The sequence below is a fragment of the Hetaerina americana genome, unplaced genomic scaffold, assembly GCF_022747635.1.
Source record: "Hetaerina americana unplaced genomic scaffold, ioHetAmer1.1.p SCAF_3, whole genome shotgun sequence".
In the NCBI taxonomy this organism is placed as follows: domain Eukaryota; kingdom Metazoa; phylum Arthropoda; class Insecta; order Odonata; family Calopterygidae; genus Hetaerina; species Hetaerina americana.
In genome coordinates this window covers 95,605,903-95,620,566 of record NW_027286874.1, presented here as the reverse complement: position 1 = coordinate 95,620,566, position 14,664 = coordinate 95,605,903, and the positions used below count along the sequence as shown (strand labels likewise).

At 39.6% G+C, this 14,664-nt stretch overlaps 1 protein-coding gene across 4 annotated transcripts in view; it reads left to right on the top strand.

The window, feature by feature from the left end:
• Positions 1-302: 302 nt before the first annotated feature.
• The window catches only part of LOC139690326 (microtubule-associated protein 4-like), a 79,229-nt gene continuing 64,867 nt past the window's right edge, over positions 303-14,664 (top strand). For 3 of the 4 annotated variants that reach the window (XM_071587717.1, XM_071587715.1, XM_071587718.1), the window contains exon 1: positions 303-367. The gene's annotated coding sequence lies outside the window, so the exon portion shown is untranslated. Of the gene's footprint in view, positions 373-14,664 lie in introns of all 4 variants that reach the window. The other variant, XM_071587719.1, reaches the window with a different exon arrangement.

Below are 14,664 nucleotides of genomic sequence, written 5' to 3'. Positions count from 1 at the left end.
TATTCCAAACGGCATTATCGCCGCTCCGTGTGTGTTGCCACCTCTCCTCCTGTCCTCTCCCTTCTTAACACTCGGGAGGGAGCCCTGCCCTCTCCCAACGTCTCCCCTCTCCTTCGCCAACCCAGACCGCTCCCCTCTCTCCCCCCCCGGCCGCCTTTTTTCCTCTTTCCCCCACACTTCTCACTCTCGCCCCTACCCCCCACTCTACCCCCTTGGACCCCACCCCGCCCCGTCATTCCACGCAGGCGGTCGGAGTCGCCGGGGAAGGGGAAAGGGGGGTGGAGAGGCGGAGGTGTGGCGGCGGGAGGGTGAGAGGGAACTAGTGAGACTCAGGAGTTGGGTTTCGGTCGCCAGCCGGAGCAGCAAGGTAAGGTCCATCGCCCCTTTTGGATTCGGGCTTATTTTTGGGTAAATGGGGGGGGGGGAAAGGGGAACTCTCTGTTGTCTATTGCACTCTGATTTCTGACCGCTTCTATACCCAGTCTCACCTCCTCCCGCCCTTAATCGCCCGCACCATCGCCAACCCATTTGCCTTTCTGCCTTGTATAGCTTTCGCCTCGGGGGCTTTTATCTGTGTCTACCACGCATTTCCCAGTGGCTTCGATAAACCTCTTTGTTTTGGCCATCCCAATCCTTTGTTCCTAAACCGAACGTGTCCTGATCCACCATAGAAGTCGTGTATGCACATCTCCCATCCTGGACCTCGCTTTGACACCCGAGTCACGCCTATTCCCCTGGCCTTTTTTGGCATTTACTTATGAATTGTAATTGAGTAACTATATGCGACTTGTAAAACATTTAAAAGCCGGCTGTTTTTACGCCGCGCCGGTCGCCGTGTCGTCGCCTACGCTTGCACTTTCTCTCTCAGCTCCTAGTAATTTGGCTTTTTGCTGCAAACTAACGTGAGGCGTAATTTTAAATGTGCACGTAGTTTTTAATTGATTATCATTGTTTTCGCTCTTCTGGTGTATTGAAGAGAAGCATTAGTGCCAAAGGGTTAGTCAGTGTCATTGATTGGGAAACTCTCGCATGTTTTCGACAGAGTTATGGGCTGTTTTGGAGCTGCAACGACTTAATTCTTTGTTAGGTAGATCTTACCCATTCTGTTTCTTATATTCATAACCCTACACTAATAGTATTTTCGTAGCGGTATTAACCACAGTCTGCCGTCGATAATTCGTGTTTTTCCTTGAAGTATTGAAGGATTTACGTTGTGCATTCTCTTATTTTATTGTTTTCTCATGTGTAAATTATTAATTTTTATCTGCTATGATAATTTGTCATTTACAGTGAAATAATGTCTTTGTTTATTCATGTTTCAATCTTTAACGAATGCCAACGAGAGCAAGGTAGCCACACGATAGGGTGACATTACCGAGTTGAGTAGAATTAGTAAGGAAAGGTCAACAAACGGCATGTAAACCCCTACGGTGGGAATTACGTATTATTGATTTATTGATCGTTAATTCGTGGTAATAGCTGGGAGGTTTTATTTTTGAGTGGTTTTATTTTTGGTAATCCCTTTAAAAGCATCCTTAATAATCGATCGACGGGCTATTATCCAAGGATTGGCTGTATTGGTTTTCGGCGATAATGTAACCATGGTATTTGGATATTGATCAACTCTCAATCAGCTATTTTAAAGTTAGGCATCTCCTGTTGTACAACGTGGCATAGTGGAGATGCAATGAAGCATATCTAATAATCCCGAATCCACGCGTCCAATTGTAGTCTCTTGAAATTGTTTTTTCTATGATTTTCCCTCGGCGCTGTCCAAGTGAAGAAGGCTTACTTTCCAGTAAATTCACCTTTTGTTCCAGGGCATAAGGGAATATTAAAAAAAAGACGTCGGTTCATCCGCATCCTGCGTTTTTATGCTGCTGTCAAAATGACCTACGTCTTTGGGTGAAGGCAAACTTGTAAATCAGTGGCGTGAGTTGGACGAAAGAGGTCAGATCAATTTTTTTCCGAATATTAGCGTCGCCTTTTTTTTATGGGTTCTAGTTTTAGGCTGGGATGTTTTCAAGCACGTCAAGTCGGCAAACTACACGTCCCTCCCACACCCCCGTGCCTCCTGCACCCGATCCCATTCCCCCCTCCCCCCAATCCCTCGGCTCTCAACATTAAATCGCGCCGAGAGGTAAGCATCTCCACGACCGCCCCCTTCGACTTTCCCCAGGTGCAGCTCCCCCGTCGTCGCCGCCGCACCCCCACAGGCGAGCATGGGGCATTAATTTCCGGAATCTTCCAAACGAAAAAGCTCCCTTCCGCTCATCTGTTAAGTGGCCGTATTTCAGGATGATTGCCTGTCCCCCTTCCACCTGAGTGCCGATCATCCCTCCTCCCCTCTCGGACCCCATCATGTCCCTTTTCCTGCCATGATCTCTCCGCACGGTTCCATGTATTAGGTGACCCCTAACAGATCCCCTGCGTCCCGTCTCAAAAAAAAATCATTTGGTTGCACGGCGAAATTGAAATCTTGAATAAATTTGTTTTCTAAGCTACTATTCAAGATTCCTGTATTTTATTTCTATCAATACTATTCCCCTGTAAGGTTTTATTTATAGCATTTAATAACATTTTTTTACAAATTAAATAAAATTTACGAAATTTGGAATAAAACATGAGAGTCACGGTTGTCGTTACAACTATACATGCTAGGAATTCGAATAGTTTTGGCAAAGGTGACGGTAATAGACTGAATATTTGTTAGCATATGTTATCATGTATTAATTTTTATTATCCTCTAATGTCAAATAGACTGCTTCCAGATATCTTCAGTAGTGTGTCCTCAGTTATTATTAACTATTATTCCAATTATTATCATTATCTAAGGTAAGATTTGAGCAAGGAAAAACAAGAGGTAAGCCATTGCGACCTCGGTAATTTTCTCTATCGGTGATAGTTTCATGGTTTTAAGTCGGAGGTTGAAGGTTAATGGTTTTATTTGAAGACTACTTATGATCAAGTGAAATTCTTCCTGAGGGTATTCTCAAAGTTTTCTCTTGAGCATACGTGCGTCCCCGAATTTTCTCGAGTAATGGCCATGGGATGGAATGAAGCTCTTCCCAAATATGGAAATGTTGGGAAATTGGTTTTGTCCTAATTGAATCTTAAAATGAGCTTCCATTATTGAGCATCCCGCCCTGTGATGAAATGGGCTGGATATTAACCAACTCTTTATCGTCAACTTAGTGCTTTTGCGAAGAAAATGAACCCCTTTGAAGTAGACGCATTCGATTTGAATATGATAATATCCTTTTTCAAATTACACTGAATCGATTACGGATGCTAACTGATGTTGGTTTTTATTTAACATTTCAAAATATTTTTCCGTATGGAAAAAAATTACGAAACTTGGAATAAAACGCAGTAGTCACGGTTATTGTTACAACTAGAAATACAAGGAATACGAATAGTTTTGCTAAAGATGACGGTAATAGACTGAATATTTGTCAGCATATGTTATCAGTCATTAATTTGTGTTCTCTTCTAATGGCATATAGACACTCTCCAGTCTTTATTTGTACCTAATACATTCATGTTATTTGACCATTCTAATGCATAGATACACAGAAAATAGTGCATGATTATTGATACCTAATGGGCGATTGAAAAATATTGGGGAAGTTCAAACTAATGTGTGTTCTTTATTACCTAACGCTGAATATTCGAAACATTAGCGATGGATACAGCCCGCAGTAAGTATTGCTTAAAAATCTTGCAACCCACGGAGGAAATGGCAACAAAACTTTTTATACTTGGCCAGATTTCCGAAGTTTTCATCGTGGTTTACGCATTAGGATTTTGTAACGTACTAAGCCGGCGTTATCTTGATTTCAAACTAACCTCATAGTTTTCCAGTGCATATGCGTCCACTTTCTTCACAACATCATTGGCACCCACAAACACTCCGTATATACTTAATTAATAATGCCACTATATATCTATTTGGAAATTTGATTGACATCGTTTGGCATCAGTCGATAATAAAATAAGAATTTGGCTACTTGTCTACATGTTGGGTAAACAATCTAGACAAACAATATAAATAAATATATATATATATATAATATATATATATATATATATATGTATATATATGTACATATATATATATATATATATATATATATATATATATAATGGGCTGACACAACATAACACAAATAGAAAAGAATAGACACATATAAAAGAAAACTTACACGGTAAATTGTTCGAGCTTTCGGCCCTCTCAGGGGCCTTCTTCAAGAGTCTCTTGAAGAAGGCCCCTGAGAGGGCCGAAAGCTCGAACAATTTACCGTGTAAGTGTTCTTTTATATGTGTCTATTCTTTTCTATTTGTGTTATGTTGTGTCAGCCCATTATTGTGCCGCTCGTATGAGTTTTTCCGGACAATCGTTATATATATATATATATCTTCGAAATGGAACGTTCTTGGTCGACGCACAAGTATATAAAAGCACAGATGTAGATTTTTAAAACATAGAAACACAAAGAAAGGACACTCACATATGTAGTTTTGACATTTCGACATCATCTGATGACGAAGGTCGAGCCGTCGAAATGTCAAAACTACATATGTGAGTGTCCTTTCTTTGTGTTGCTATGCTTTAAAAATCTACATCTGTGTTTATATATATATATATATATATATATACACACGCATATGCATATATATATATATATATATATATATATATATATATATATATATATATATATATATATATATTCATAGACATATATCTTATTGACTCCCATTGCAGTGCCCTCCACCCTGAACCCTCGACGTTGGAATATCAGTGAGGTTCAATTTACAATTCATATATGCCCCCAGTTATACCTAAAGGCTCTTCACAGTGCCACGTTATTTATCGCACGTTCATCTATCCTTTGAAAATGAGTCGCTTACCGACGGAAATGCTGAAATGGACTGTAATATAGAAGCCTAGAAAGTGGGGCTAGAAAAGCCCCATTGAAACCTTAAAATATTTCTTTCAGTTTTTACCCTTCAGTAACTGCATGTCTTGTGCTTCAAATCCATATCATTTCTGGAAAATAACTCTTCCGGTGGTGAGTGGCAATGAATTGAAATGCCTCAGCCATTTTGCATATAAATATATCAATTTTTGAGCAAACATCCCGTTCAGTCCTTTCGTGGACCTATGATGTCATGCTATTCTAATTGTTGTGGTATTCTAAAGAATGGTAGATGAGATATTCATGAACATTTTATAAAGTATGAATAGCATCTGAACCATCTTAATCATTATTACACCATTCATTGCATCTGCAGTTGACCACGTATTATGTTTCCAAAGATCAAAGACCTGGAAAAGAGGGTTGATAATAACTCAAAAATTAAAATATATTTAATATTTTATTTTTCCGGTTAGTTTCATCTGCGAGCATCCACATGCCAATTCTAGATCCATACCTCATCGATAAGCGCTTCAAAATGGCGTGAAGGACGAATAAGCACTTCTGAATTATCAGAAGGGTATTTCACCAAGTACAATAGTTGATGATAAAGCGGTTTCTATTCTTCGTAAATACGAGTACCATGTTTCTTCGCAGAAATGTTTATATTCTTTGCTAATATGGTCAAGACGGAAGTATACTTGGAGACGGGCGAAAAGGCATAGGCATATCGAATATTTTATTGTGAATGTGATAGCAATTTTTTTAGCTATAAGATAATAACTTGAATTTAAATAAGGAAATACGTCATATAGTTCTTTTGCAAAATAAAATAAAAAAATAATAAATGTATGTACGTAAAATTAGTGGCTGTATACATTCTGGCATTCCCACGGCTTAGTTCATCAAAAAAGTAGCTAAAAGATTTTGAATCATAAATCTAAGTATTCTCTTATTCGCTTACGGTAGCAGCCAATAAAACAAATAACCTCTGAGGTATTGGCAAATCAATTCAAACGCATTTTACATGTAGAACATAGAATAATAGTCATTACTGTCACACAACTCAGCAACATTGGATATGGAACGATATTCAACCAGTGATTGACTCCACTGCCGAATGACACAATTCATCAATTTCAGCCTCTGAAACTCGGATTTGACGGTCTTGTATTCTACCTCCAATTTTAGCTATATGGGTACGAAATATTGTTTCAGTTGCTTAGAGGGTTTCTTAATGGTACTAATTTTATGCAACCGTTCAAATATTAGCCAAAGTATTCGCACTTCGTCTCCTTTACGATTGAGGCTCACTCTTTATATTAAATACTAAATACTCTTGTTGATAAGAAAACCAGAAACACATTAATCAACCAGAAGGTCGGTGTAATAGGTGATGGTAGAGTTAACATACTAAACCCAACGGCGTGTGAAATTCACATGGACAAGAATATGGGACCATTTCCCATGCCTCGGAGGGATTTTGATCCTCCGTTATTCAGTTATCCAGCGTGCGCAGTGCGAAGTAGGTGTAAGGTTATACCTAATTGTAAATTAATTACACTTGTAATTGCATCTAGAAATAAAAAGACCCTCGGATGATGGGTGCTAAATGTATTCCTTTTTTTAATGTAACACAGAGCCAACCGCTTCAACATTTAGCCCATTCTAATATCCTGCCTGTATCTACCTGTTGCAGCATTTCTCTGGCTGAGGACATTCCGAAACGTTTCATCGAGAATTTAGATACTGTTTACCGATTCTCACGCACGATAAGGTATATCTATCGTATCGCACCATGTTATCGTAGTTTATATCGTATCTAGAGCAAAGCAGTCGTCAAGGTTCAAGTTTGTGGCCACTAGGACCCACTTGGCTTTGTGCATCCTGATTAGCAAGGCCTTCACTTGCAAAGCAATCAATCACAATATGGGCTAGCTAGCATTTATTAATTTTCCCTGCTTTCTTTATTTTTGTAATGCCAATTAGTCTTTCTATGAGAGGTTCTAATGTAAAGGATAAGTCAAATCTTAAATTAATGTCTCGTGAACCACTTCGCTATCGATAGAGAATATTTAAATTTATCTATCTATGACTCCGAATCATTTTATGCAGAAAAATTGTTTTCAGTCGATCATAACAGGTTTATTGGTTTGGCTCCATTTACATGTGTTGGCGGCACCTGTCTAGTAACCTCTTCAAATGTGTTTATGCCTTCCAGTTCAATATTATGTCCGGGGTATTCCTCCGTAGACGTTCTCGTTGACTTTTCCTCCCGTTACTAAAATTAGCCTTATTCAAGAGCATGTGTACTGAGTTTATCCCTTCTTGGTAAGAGTTAACTGTAAGCTTCTACTTTTCTACCGCCTCTTGATGGACTTCGTCTTTAATTTTACGAGTATAATCCGTCTATAGATCTCTACATCTGCATAATACCCCGCAAGCCGCCGCAAGGGCGTGTGGCGGGGGGTGTTAGGTCACCAACCGAAAAAAGGAACAATACCACATGCAAAACAACAACTTGGAAAATTACACCCCCAGCAGCGCACACACTCATGCAAAAATCCCGTCATTCAACACTCATGCAAACACATATACCTTCAATAGAGATAGAGAATAATACTTTCCCAATCACGGAAGACGAGCATGGTGATTTATTAAATGCATCGCTGTAAACTCGCATGTACCTGCTGAGCGTAATATGCAGTTAGAATAGGGTCAGGTTCGATCAAAGTCATTTTTATTTAGAATTGATGTTTGAGAACAAATGATATAATTTAAAATCGCCACAAAAACCATCGCAAAATATGATTTTGTGGGAATTGATAATTCCTCCCCAGAAATTCAAGCCTCACGACGGAAGAGTTGAGAATTCTTTTCTTCCTTGGAAGGCAGGGTGACCAGAACAATAAAACAGCTAAGGAAACGTAAGACTTTCGTGCAGAGTGCCACGCCCTGCTCAGACACGTGAACTCGATAACATTTTCGTCTGTTTTCCGCTCCCACATCCTTCTCCCCCGCCGCCTTCGAACTCCCCAAGCCCTCCTTACCTCTCCGTATGCCCACTTGTGTTCACCCTCATCGGAAATACGCGATCCAATTGTGAGGAGGCCCCTGAAGGGAAGCTCTTGAACCGAACCTGCTCAAAGTGTACAAAACCTTCTTTAACCAGGATCTCCATCCTCCAATGGTAGACCCCTTAAAACGTTTGATAATCCTCTTAGTCAGCTATCTTCGTAACACTGCCGACTAACATTCCTCTCCGTCTCTATTCTTCTTCCACCCTCTACTAAAGAACCCCTTTCTCTTGGCATCTTCGTAGCTCCCTGGACTCTCATTTCGTGTTCCATCTTGAGTGAACACGAACCACCTTCATGTCTAATTAAGAACCCTTCGTCAATTAAAGCCAGTTAACCTGATGTGGAAGTTCAATGTCGTTCAAACTCTTTCCCTGGGCCAGCAACAGAGCGTAGCTTTCTTCTTCTCAGGAACTCTTGTGCGGCGAACGACTTTACGCAGTGGTATCGATTGTAGCCTGTGTTCCTGCCCTTCTACCAATGTCTGCTTCCTTCACTCCATCCCTTTCTCTTTAAGCCCCATCTCCTCCGATCTTCCTCCCTCGTCCGGTTCCGTACTCGTGGTATCCATCTCAACCTTCTCATAACTGCCATGAAAACCTGATCGTAGCAATCATTTTTCCTTCTCAACGTCCCTCTGTCGTTACCTTATATCGAAAGATATATGTACATAATTTTTCCTCTTTCAATGGTTTCTGAGCGAAGAAACAGGAAGTGAGTAGGTTTTCAATATTCTTCTAAATAATTGGTGCTCCCTCTTGACATTAAATACATGTTTACGCTGTAAAGTTAAAAAAAAATAATCCTTGTTGAGTCGCTGAAAACACGATAAAAGCGAAGCCTTCATTCCAAGCAGAATATTTGATCGGATCCTGGAAAAAAAACTTCTTACCCTTTAGGTATTTACGTTTTAGACGTGGTTGAAATGTTGTCATAAGTAGTAAGGTGTTTAAGTGTCTTTATTTACAATTATCGTGGTGCTGATGACCACGAATCAAATGTCACCGCGTACCTATGCTGTATTAAATTTGTAATAGCAAATTATTTTCTCACTATACTCGAATTCAATTCTGCGGAGAAGGTTCTTCTGCTCCTTGTTAAAATATGTGAGATCATTTAAAATGCATCCCCCGTTTTTGTTTGAAAGCACATCACAGAAGAGCGTGAAAATCTGTCTATAAAAATTGGCGTATGCATATATATATATATATATATATATATATATATATATATATATAATATATATATATATATAATATATATATATTATATATATATATATACACACACACATACACAAAAAAATCCTAAAGATCACTCTGAGTATTATAAGTTTGACATCCAACAGAAATTATTTAATTTAAAGGCGATGGACATCAAATATTGTTTACTAAACTGCCCTTCAATAGGTTTGCCATGCTAGTTTTTAAATTAAAGCAGTCTAAAAGCGGACTCTGATTTTTAGATTATTCTATCAACGTAATATTGATCGGTCCATTACATTACTTCAATGTTATTGCTCATATGCAATGTATTTAAACTGTTACATTCTAATTGTCCTGGAGAATTCTGACTTTTTATTAGTGGAGATGAATTAATTAGCAGGCCGGATAAAATTTACGTAAGCTGTTGCTGTTACATTAAATCCAAAGAAAATTATTTGCTTGTTAAAAATTAAGTCGATATATTTTGAAACAAGTAAGCGTTTTGGTATAATTCAGAAATATTTCATCTATCACTAGTATGAAACTCATAAATGTTAATACCATTGAAAATTTACTTTCGACATGCAATAAATCCATTCATATTGACCAGATACTCCAACTCCCCTTAATCATATGACATATATATAAAATAACTACTATTAAACAGCATGCCTAATGCTCTCCTCTTCTCACTGTATTTTTAAAGCGGCTAAACATTATGAGTGAAATTTTTTGAGAAGGAAAACATTTTTATTCTAATTCTGACCCCAGAACAATGCAAAAGAAGTGTATTTATGTTGTACTATGCATAAATCATGTCTGAAAAGTGAGAAATAAGCGCTATTAAAAAGCCTTTAGTTTTTGCTGTGGAACCCAAAACTTGCGACGGATAAAAAAAAATTCTCTACGTACTGCTAATCAATTGTAATACGAATAAGTAATAAGTTCCGTCTTCTTCTTTCTTCAAAAATCTTCGCTTATGTTCGCTCTACGGAAGTTATGAGGAACTTTCCTTGCTTGCTATGGTGCTTTCGATGTCGCTGTTAATTTACCACGGTTTTTTCTCGATATTTTCGTAAACCCTTATTTAATTGGATCTAATTTTGTATTGGAATTTTATTTAACTTGAAAATTCGTATTCATTCATTGACTTACTAATATTCGGGGTGAAATTTAATATTAACTCCTTTTTCTGTTATAATATTGAATTTATTTCTGCTTTAGCAAAAATATTGTATACCTGATTTTATTACAAGCATAATGAATAAGTGCACTGTACTATGTTGGGGTTCTTAATGTAAATAATCATTTAATTTATCAGTATTGAAAATGAAGAAATTTTATTTAGTGCTATAATTCTTGTAACCAATGCAATATCATACACGTGTTCGCCGCCAGTTTTCATTTTTTGCCAATATAAAAAACTTTCGCTGCTATATTTTGGAAGAGAATATTTTCTATTAATATATTCGAAACTGTTTTTCCTCCCGGAAAACTAATATTGCAAGTTCCCAAAAGTCATTTGGCCAAGTTTTTTTCTTTGAGTTTTCTAAGGACTCCATGTTCTTCAAAAAAAGTCGCAAAAAATGGATTACCTCGCCTGGGTATTTCCAACTGATGGATATTACATGTATGTGCGTAGAAATTTGCAAAATTATTTTCTTATTTCCTCCAATTATCCATTGCTATTTCATTAATAAGTTTAATAAAAATAATTCAATTAATAATCATGGTAGGCTTGCTCTTATAAATAAAAAAATACGTCGTCCTGTCCACAAAATTCTATTTACTTTTTGCGTGTTCCCTACCCGGTTGACCAAACCACGAGCCACAAAGTTGCGGTCCCGTGGTGACTTCAACTGTATTGGCTGCCGACCATTTATTTAAAACTCGAGCGTCATCAGTCATTGCTTATTTTCACCCTGCCTTTGAGGGGTCAATCGTCGTCCCCAGGTCGTAACGACGAAAGTTTTTGCACTTCTCTTTCATGGCTCCTCCCCGCTCACCATCCCACCCATCCCTTCTCCGAACCCCTCACCCGTGGAATGTTCCACGGGGATCGAAGAGGAGGATGAACATCGGGTGGGGGAGGAGTCTCATCTCCCCACCCCCGCCGCCCTTCACCACAATAAATAAGAAAACTCTCCCTCGGCCCTCCGATCAATCGGTTCCTCCATCGAGCCGCCCTCGTTCTATTTCGAACCCTTTTATGTATACAGCGGTTTACTCCGCAGCTCCTCTCCCACGCTTCTCCCCCCCCCTCAAAATTCCCCCATTCCTCTGCCCCCGGAACGGCGCAGAGGAGATAAGACGACCCCCGTCCTACCGCCGCCACCGCTGCCCGCCACTTTGGCACTATCGACCCGGGCCCTGTTAGCCCTTGTGTGTATGTGTGTGTCTTGGCCGGTGCCAGACGGCATGCCGCCTCCGCACCCAGACCCCCTCCCTCCTCCCGTCCTCAGTCCTGCCGCACCAACAGGGGGAAACCTTTCCCTCCCCTTACTCCGACGCCGCCTTTAAATCCCAGACTCCCTCTACGTGCTCTCCTTTCGGAACCAAAGCCCTTGCACCAGTCCGCAAGTGCGGCACATGGCAAATTGTCCTCTTTTCAAGGGTCAAGTATCAGCACAGTGGCTCGCTATATGCTAATTTGCCGCATGTCGCGGGTTCTTCTCAAGATGCTCGCGATACCATCGCTCGGGCGACACTAAGTTGACTGAGGGGTAGTAAACGCCAAGAAATCGGGTCGCGTGGACGTCACGGTCGCCGCTGAATTCGGGGTGTACCTGTCTGAAAAAATTTAGCCGGTCGCTTCTTTTGTGATGTGAATGGGATTATTTGGTATAGGATGCGCCCCAAACACTTTTACCCTCGTGTTCTCTCCTCATTCCAATTTTTAGTAATAAAATATTTAAACGATAAGAGATCACGATATATTGCTTGCCTGGATATATTTTTCAGTATTCCCGGAATCTATATCCTCGTTGAATATTCACCGATCTATTAGAGTTTAATGCGACTTCCAGTTTCAAGTGTTATTACTTTCTCGTACTCTTATAAAATATTATCTACGTACCATTTTTTTGCGTAAACATAGTTATGTCCCTCCTCGGATTAAAAATCAATTGAAATTTGTAACGGAAAATTAATATTGTATAATATTTCTTTGAAACGGAAACAAAAATTCTTAAGTATGTTTATAAATTTAGTTTGATTATTTGTTGATACTCTCAACCTGTAAAAGTTAAATAGTTTCCTCTACCTCGCAAGCACCAGATCTCCTTTCGCTCGCATTGCCCCTCAAATGAAAATACCTTCGCCTCCCATCATTCTTCTGTTAAACAAGAAAGCGCTGAGGCTGTAATTCTTCACACAGTGCGGGGAATTCAACTCCCTTTATTAATTTGGCGGTGAACCCTCAAATTTACGGAATGATTACTAGTTGTCTCAGGAGCGTGAACATTTTACTCGTTCGTCGTGCGTGCGTATTTCAAGTCCCTGGAGGTAATTCCCGCCGGGTGTTTTCCCTGCCGTGCCTATTAGAGGATTTTTCTCTCGCGATAATCGCGCGGAGCCTTGTGCGACAAAACATCCCCTCCACTCGGCCACCCTCCTCCCACACGCCTGGCCTCTTCAAAAACGTCCACGCTCCCAACTGGCGGGAGGAGCTTTGTCACCGAATCTCCATCGCGTGCGAAAAGCCTGTTTCCATCTTGATGTTAATTCGACTCCCCTCTTACTCCAACTTCTCCGCCCTTCCCACCCACCTCGAGCGCCTTCCCACCCAACTGATACTCACTCTCACTGAGGTTCTCTTTTTTTCGTGATACTTAGCTGGCCCTGGAAAGTGGGGACGGATTGCTGACATTCCGGCCCTCGTGCCTCGGCTTCCAGCTCCTTCGCTAGCAGCCAGCTATTTATAATCTTAGGCCATTACGATTTGATCATGAAATAGTGATGATTATTTTTGTACACGCTCTGTTGATGATTTCGACGGTTTATTTTATTCGTTTTCCTTTATTTGTTTGTAATGCATTATCACGAAAAAATTTCTTTGTGGCCTCAGGCATTTATCGCTCGTAATGCGTCACCGAGTTTATAGAAAATTCGTATTTCGCCAAAGTCTCCATAGCATGACATTCAATTCCTCCCGCACAAAGCGGCAGAGTGAAAGAGGCATACTGTAAGGACTATATATTTAAGGAAGTACATGAGATCAAGTTATTTTAGGCAATGCAATGTAATTTCCGACTGTTACCACTCCATGTCCAACATTCAGCTGGAACTTCAGAAAAACATGTATGGGCCTTTTTTACGTGGTATTCCATGATCAGAAGAAATGAACAAGCAATTGGATGCTGTATTTTTGGATTTTTGAAGAACTTTCGAGGAATTCCCGCCCGCCAAGCTGATGTAACTATAGACTGTAAGTGGGCGGTATGAATTAAAAGTTAATGGTTTGACCCACAACTTTTTTATGATGGCAAAACATGGTTAATAATTATATTCTTTAGTTCCATTCACGGGAAACTAACTTCCAGTGTCCCTCAAAGAAGCAGAAAAAGGATGCTTACTGTTCATTTTGTTCATATGTAAATTATATTAATCCACAATTAAAAAGGTGTAAGAGTCTTTTTGGCGAGGATACCATAATTTTAGTGAAGAATCGAGCCTCTAAGACTGAGAATTACTTTCAAAATACTGATGCAGCATTCTTGGATGATGCCTTGAATGGGGTCTAGGTTTCAATATTGAATTTGTACTTTAATTGACGTCTATAAAAAGAAATGGCAAACGTCTACGAACTTATGCCTAGGAGATGTTAAAACGATCGTTACTGATATATTAAAATACTTGGGTATCACCATCACATGGGACTTAATGTAGGCAACACTCATATGCAGTACGTACAGTGCCACCAAGTGAAGCACACTTCACAAATGAATCTCCTGTGAGCGGAAGACTCGGACGCTAGATCCAACCTATAAAAACCGTCAATTGTTTGAATTTATTTCCGAGATTGGGGAAATAATGCAAATGTGGACTACGTCTTTTGGTCGGATATCAGTGGAAAATATATACAGAGAGAGAGAGAGACACTGCTTGACTCAAGGATTCATTTTTCCCTATCGCACATACACGACCGCAAAGCAAAGAGGAGGTCGTAGGAATACGTAAGCGAATTACTAAATATCTCCCCATTTATATGCTTCTCATCATATAGTATATCAATAGTGATCTCCTCCAACTTCAAGCTTTTGTGGTGGTTTTCGAGGTATTGTTGATATCGGTTTATATATTGTTGATTCTAGAAGAGGACTCTAAGAGCGTCAGATTTCATGGAAGGTTTCATGCAATATGAGTTCTGATGGGGGTTTGGAGTTCTCGATGGACTTACAATCAAAGCCATCTCAGAAGAAATATAAGTCAATTTTCCAAGCGGAAGTTCATAGTTGTCAT